This window comes from Meles meles, chromosome 15 (assembly GCF_922984935.1).
Source record: "Meles meles chromosome 15, mMelMel3.1 paternal haplotype, whole genome shotgun sequence".
NCBI lineage: Eukaryota > Metazoa > Chordata > Mammalia > Carnivora > Mustelidae > Meles > Meles meles.
The window spans coordinates 53,267,614-53,274,539 of record NC_060080.1 but is presented as its reverse complement, the minus strand read 5'-3'; positions in this window follow the sequence as shown (position 1 = coordinate 53,274,539).

Below are 6,926 nucleotides of genomic sequence, written 5' to 3'. Positions count from 1 at the left end.
GGGAGTGGCAGAGAGGGAGAAGCAGGCTCCTCACTGAGCAGGGAGCCCGATGTGGAACTCAAACCCAGGACCCCGGGATAATGACCTGAGCCAAAGTCAGACACTTAAAGACTAATCCACCCAGGTGCCCTTTCTTTCTTTCCTCCTCCCCTCCAAAATTTATTTGTTTATTTTAGAGAGAAATGGGGACGGGGCCAAGGGAGAGGGAGAGACCGTCTTAACCTGACTCTATGCTGATTGCAGAGCCTGACATCGGACTTGATTTAAAGACCCTGATATCAGGACCTGAACTGAAACCAAGAGTCAGTCACTTAACTGACTGCACGACCCAGGCACCCCCCAGTCAGTCTTCCAAACTAAAGTAACCCTGATATCTCCGACTAACAAAAGTAGTAAAAATAAACAAAAAGGGGGGGGTGTGTGGGGAAACAAACTAAAGACAGATCTGACTTGAGAGCACAGATGAAAAAAGGTAAATAAAATGCAAGCAAGTCAAATCCAAAACATTATTTACAACAATTTGCTATGACCAGAGAGCCTGGGTGGCTCAGTCAGTTAAGCATCTGATTCTTGATCTCAGGGTTGTGAGCTCAAGCCCTGTGTTGGTCTCCAGGTTGGGTTTGGAGCCTACCTAAACACAGAAACAATTTATTATGACCAAGTAGCATTTGTTCTGGTAATTCAGGTAATATTTTATCAATGTAAATAATTACCTTTAAAATTGAGATATAATGGACATATATTAATTTTAGCTATAATACTGCCATATTTGTATACAATCCAAAATGATCACAGTAATTCTAGTTAACGTACATCCCACATACAATTACACATTTTTCACATTTTAAAATTAAAGATAAAATATAATCATAGTTGTGGGAGAAGTTAACTAGAAATAGGCTACTTCATGAGCATAAGGAATACCTGTGCCAAATGGGCACAAATAAAATCCTTCATTTGAAAACTTTAGAAGCATTCCTATTAGCAGGCAGGAAGCAAACAAGGATATTAATTAACAATCTCCATACAGTCTGATTTGGTGGTGAAGAACCTTAAGGTTTTGGGTACTCATTAACTTTCCTCATTCTTTCTGTACTGGTTTGCACTAATTCCTTCACCATTGCACAGAAACGTTTTATTCTTGGTCCCGCCCACCCAAGGCTTTACATTCTGTATTACTAATTTGCCTATCTCTGTCCCCCAATTTACACTGCTTTGTATTATTTTAGGTTCATAATATGCTACGTGTATTTTAAACACACACACACACACACACGAGGGTACCCAAACTGCCCCACAGAAAAGTTTAACACCCTTTGTGTGGTAGGCAGTCTCCTATATTAGGAATTTTCCCCCAAGCCAGGTTAATATAAATCCTTGGTTTTGGGGTCACATAGACGTCAGAGAGTCTGATGGAAACTATGAAGCATCTTCCCCACACTTCCCATACAGCCCCGTCTATAACTATATTCACACCCACGTCTACCTACATTCATATGCCAAACTGTGCATATTATTATATGCATTTACAGACTCTCTGAAGCTTATGCATGGATCCCGGGTTTACAACAGCTGAAATAAATACGCATCTACATTTGTTCCACAACCTTCTACATTTAATTCTTTAATCCAATTGCCATGTTTTGGGGGACTCTTTACAATACATCCCTAACTAACGTCCAGTATGCTCCAAATGCCGCCCCTTCCTATAAGCGTGTTAATACATGTGCATGGAGAAACAGATAGAGGCTCTTGAGACACTACATGCCTAAGCCTTAGGGCTGGTGGTTAAAGGGAGTGATTCTTTGTCTGTTCTTCTCCATACTGATTTAAACATCCCACAATGAACAAACTGATTTCCTTCGGTGAGAAAGGCAGTGAGGGCAGTTTGGTGGGATTCAGGGTGGCGGAGAAAGAGCCACGAGAGGGTTTCTCTTTTCTTGTCACGGTAACGGGATGATCACCAGGTTGGGAGAGAGAAGTCTGAACACCAACTGTTTGCGCTGCTGCACTAGCAGCCGCAGGCATGGGGCCCCATCTCTCCCTCGGGACACAGGCCTCAGTGTGCGCTGGGTCTGTGATGGGCCCGCACTGCGCTTGCTCCCCGAACAAGGGCTCTGTGTCTGCCACCGTCCGACACAAAGGACAGAGGTCCCCTGTTTACTTTGGATTAGAAACGTTCAAGTGAAGGACAGCAAAAACATTTGAGTTTTCCTTCTTTTCAGTTTCTTACAAGAAAACAAATTGTAGTGAATTGGGGATTTTTGGCATCCTCCCTGAATAAAAATCAATCAGACTAGATTGCTGAGGGAGTCTTAAAGAGCTTCCCTTGTTTGTTTGTTTGTTTTAGATTTATGGCTTAAAAACTAAGAAGTAGCAGTGACTGACTAGGCCCCTGAATTGTCCATTCATTTCCCAGGAAATGGGGCATTCCCAGTACCTCGGTTGGCTGGCACAAGTGACCTTTGACCTTTTGCAACAAGCCCATTCTAGGCTGGAAGCACCCACATATTCATGGCCACGCCTTGTCTTCCCTCCCTTCCGCCTAACCTCCCACACGCTGGAACACTCTTTTCCTTTCAGATACTCATTCAAATCCCCGTCTCTTAGAAAATTAGACCTACCAAAGATAGTTTTATCAGGCAAAGGAGTCTTTCAATCATAAAAGCCGAGGTGGTTCTACATCAAAATACTGAGACTATAGGGAATGGGCTCTCGAAGGCCACGGTGACGGAGTCCAAATTTCACGGACGTTCACAGGTTCTAGGTTCAGATCCCAGCTCCGGCACTAATGCGACAACTTTCTGGACTTCTCTACTTGTCAATGTTCTCGCCTGTCAGGTGAGGATAATCCTAACACTCAGCACAGAGAGTCCTCGGAGCCCCAGCAGAGCCCAGCCGAAGGGACAGTGGCGTTCTGCCTGATGCCGGCTTGGTTTTGAGTAACTCCCATCATATCCGTAATAGTCAAGGGGGGTGGATGAGAGCCCAAGCCGAGGGGCTTCTGCACACCCCACGTGTGACCCTGCCCTCAGAGTCCTCTTCCAGAGGCGTGAGATGGAGACGGGCCACCTGCGACGAGAGGTGACCCCACCAGGGGTGTGTGGTGTGCACATGAACAGTACGGGAAGGGGAAAGGTGAGACACTAATGGATATCCATGTGACCCTCCTCTGCCCGGTTACCAGCATCAGAGGCAAATATCTGAAGGGACAGCTGCTTGTCACATTCCAGATCCAGAGACTTCCTCAATCAATCAGCTCTCCTGGGGAAGCTCTTCAGAGATCAGCCCCTGAGGCCCTGACGGGAAGCAAGGGAAGAACTAGCTATCCACTCCTCGTTAGCCACTGAGTTGTAACTGGCCCGCAGCAGGGACACGGAAGAAAGGTAAGCCAACTTTAAGATATAACTAAGATTTGCAAGGTATAACATAAGGGATTTAAGATGTAACTAAGATATAACGGACTTTAAGACATAACTAAGATCACACAAAGAAAACTCCTAATACTTAAGGCCATTCCGTCACACATCACATGCTTTTCAGAGATCCAATAGAAACAAACGTTTCTTCCTAAAACAGGTAGCTGAGCTATTTCTAGAACAGAAGTGACTGCTCTGAGAAATAACCAGAAAGCCAAAGTCAGTAATACGTTATTTGGAGGTCCACCTGGAAAGTGACAAGTACAGTTTCTCTGGCTCCTGCCTAACTCCAGAACTTTCCCTTTCCTCTCCCCTCTGCTCTATTTCAGCTTGCTTTCCTGCTGCCTTGGCCTGCCCCTTACCTGCCCAGCTCTCCACCCTCCTGCTGGCCTCTCCTTTCCCTCCTTCCCCTCACTCCGCCATCCCTCGCCGTCTCCCTCTGTTCACCAGCAACATGAGAAATTAAGCATTCCAATGATGGTTTATTTAATCCTAACAAGTAAGGTTTGAGATTTCGTCCTGAGTTTTAGGACAGTGTGTTAACATTTTACTTACTCATTTTAATCTACATTGAGTTGGCCTTTGTCCAGATGGGATTCACTTCGTTTTTTCCCCCCTTTTAGTGCGTATATCATTCTTCATTAACCACAACGACAACCACCACCCTTGGACCTCAATCCTGGTCTAAAAGATTCTCTAGGCTGTCATTTTATTTCTTACTCTCATATAACTGGACTTTTGGTTTTTGATCTCTTTTTTCTTGGGAGCATTCATATAAACTTGATGGCACATGTTTGCAGATAGAGTAGTAAACAGCTCGGCGGAAGCGGGTGCCTGCCGGTGACCCCACTTTTCTCTGTGTCTTGAAACTGCATCCTGATCTAAGCGAGCATGGCTGCCTACGGTGCTCTTGCCCGATCCTTGACTTAAGTATCACTAAGATCTGGCCTGCTGGCTATCACAGGCTTCCCATGCCAGACAGGGATCTGCCAAGTGACCTGCTTCTCCAGTTGGGTGAGACCTTGGAATTCCCCTGGACGGGACCTCCTAGGAGGGACAGGTTCTAAGATATTGCTGTTGGATCACACCGAGGTAGATAACCAACACTTCTCTCTCATGGCGCTGCTTACAAAGAACTTCTGAATCATTATCTCATTTGATCTTTACCTTAAAATCAAATGGTGAAGCTACTGATATAGCCTTGTGAGACCCAAGGAGACCTGAGTGATTCATCTAGGGTCACACAGCCAGGGAGGGACACGGCAAGCTTCTGAGCTCTGGCCCCTGAACTCCAAGTCCAGGACGTGGCACAGAGTGGGCTCAGGAAACATTTGCCTCCCTGTGACACTTCCCATCAGCTAATCACTGCTTCTCTCTGAGAAGGCCATCTCTCCAGGAGAGGGCATGACCAGCCCCAGGACCCTCGGCAAAGAGGAATTAAAGACAATGTCCTCTTGTGACATCAATTTTTCAGATCTCAGAACTTTCTTGGCCTCTTTGGATTTTCCCTGCCAGTTCAGCTGATGAGACTGCCCTTTTATGTAACACCTGCGTGAAAAAGAAAGGAATTCCCCCATTTTCCACAGATATGACAGTTGGGCATCACTGTCACAAAATAATAGAAATGTTAGCAACCAGATTCACGTGAGGACCATGTGACCCTCACAGATTGTGCTCGATTCTCATAGTTCACTTCATCCACTCCACGGTTTTCTGGGTATCAGAGAAAGCTTTTTCTTTTTAGAAAAGCTTTTTTTTTTTTTTTTTCTTTTTAGATAACAACGGGATTGACAAAACTGGGAAGGAAGAGAAAACTTGGAACCCAGTTAGAGAAGACAGAGTGTAAACTAGAAAAAAGGATAAAAGAAGAAAGAAAATGTGAGACTTGACTGCATTATTTGGGGGGGATCAAACTGGGAAAGGTTAAATGCCACAATTTTCCCATTTGTTTTGCATTTTGATTCTGAAAAAGAAAGCTGGCTTTGCTCATTTTTTATTTTTAAAAACTTGTAAAAAGAAAAAAAGAGAGAGAGAGAGAGAGGAACAATTAAAAAAAAAAAAACACCATAAAACCTTTAAAACATGAGAGCCAAAGAAGCTACTCGAGAAGCAAGTGACTAAGGGCATGAGGAATGAGGAGCATGCCTCCCTCTGGGAGGGGTTCTACCTGCGCGGAGCTTCACACACAGGAATCTTACCACCGAACACGTTCTCACATGTATGGTGGTGGTGAATGATTTGAAAGAAATCGAAGCCAGAACAAAGAAAATTCTGGAATATGTCTAATGATTTACCTCTGTAGAGCATTCTGAACAACGTAAAATCTGGGAGACATCTCTGAATTCCTTGCCTCTTGCACCATTCAGCTGGGAAGTAAGAACCACCACCTGTTTCCTCGGGAATGTCTCCAAAAGTCCCAGGAAGGTAAGAAACACCTAAATATGAGGTTTAGTTGAACTAGCCCTACTCACCAAGCTATGATCACGATCAAAAAGTCATCCTTCAAATTCAATAATAAACTTCTTACCCTTAACTATATTCTCAGAACACACACACACACATACACTCTCTCTCTCTTTCTCACACACACCCACCCACCCACACACACACCCTTCCCAACTACTGAGTCTAAAACTGCACTCCTACTCCCTTTCCTGGCTCAGCCTAAATGCCATTTCCTCCAGGCAATATCCTCTGATTCCTCAGACACAGTCAGGGCCACCCATGAACTCTGATAATACCCTGGAGGCTTCTCAAGGGCACTCTTGACATTTCCTTTGTTGCCATCCCAGGGTGTTTTATCTGACCCCAGAGTACAGAAATGGATGCCCTTCTGTGCTAACCCCTCCCCCACAACTATGTTCTCTTGGGCTTGCAAGTATCCTAGATTGTTAAGTAGAAGCATCTTCAGAAGGATGTGGAGGCCATGGCCATCCTGGATGTGAGTGGGAGCCAAAGTGGGCATTGGAACCACGAGGAATTGGGGCTGGAGGCACTAAGTCTGCCAACACGGGTCCTTCAGTGGGCTTTCATGGTCACGCTTAGGTAGAGTGGAACCTCCAGAAGAATGAGCTGCCACTGCAGGGATACATGAATCAGGATAAGGGGCAGCCAAAGGGGAAGCCATCCAGCCCGAGCAGTGGGGTCCCACCCCGTTTTCCTGGATGGCATCCACTCTAGGGTAGCGGGACTCACCAGAGGGAACTTCATCAACCTGGGCAAGTGGAATCCTAAGCGATATTTCATCTGACTTCGGAAAAGTAAAGGGGTCTTTTATCTAAACTCATAACTATTATACTCATACTACAAGTATAATTGCATAAGGACTTCCCAAACTGTCAGTTTTATGTCTCCCTTCCCCTGATGGAAACTTACATACCTAGCACAGTCTGCAATGTGGTTGACTCTCAACAAATATTCACTCCACGGAAAAATGAATTAATCTTTGAAAAATTCCTTGCTCTTCTGATAATAACAAACACTCTTATCAGAAAGTTCTACCAAGGC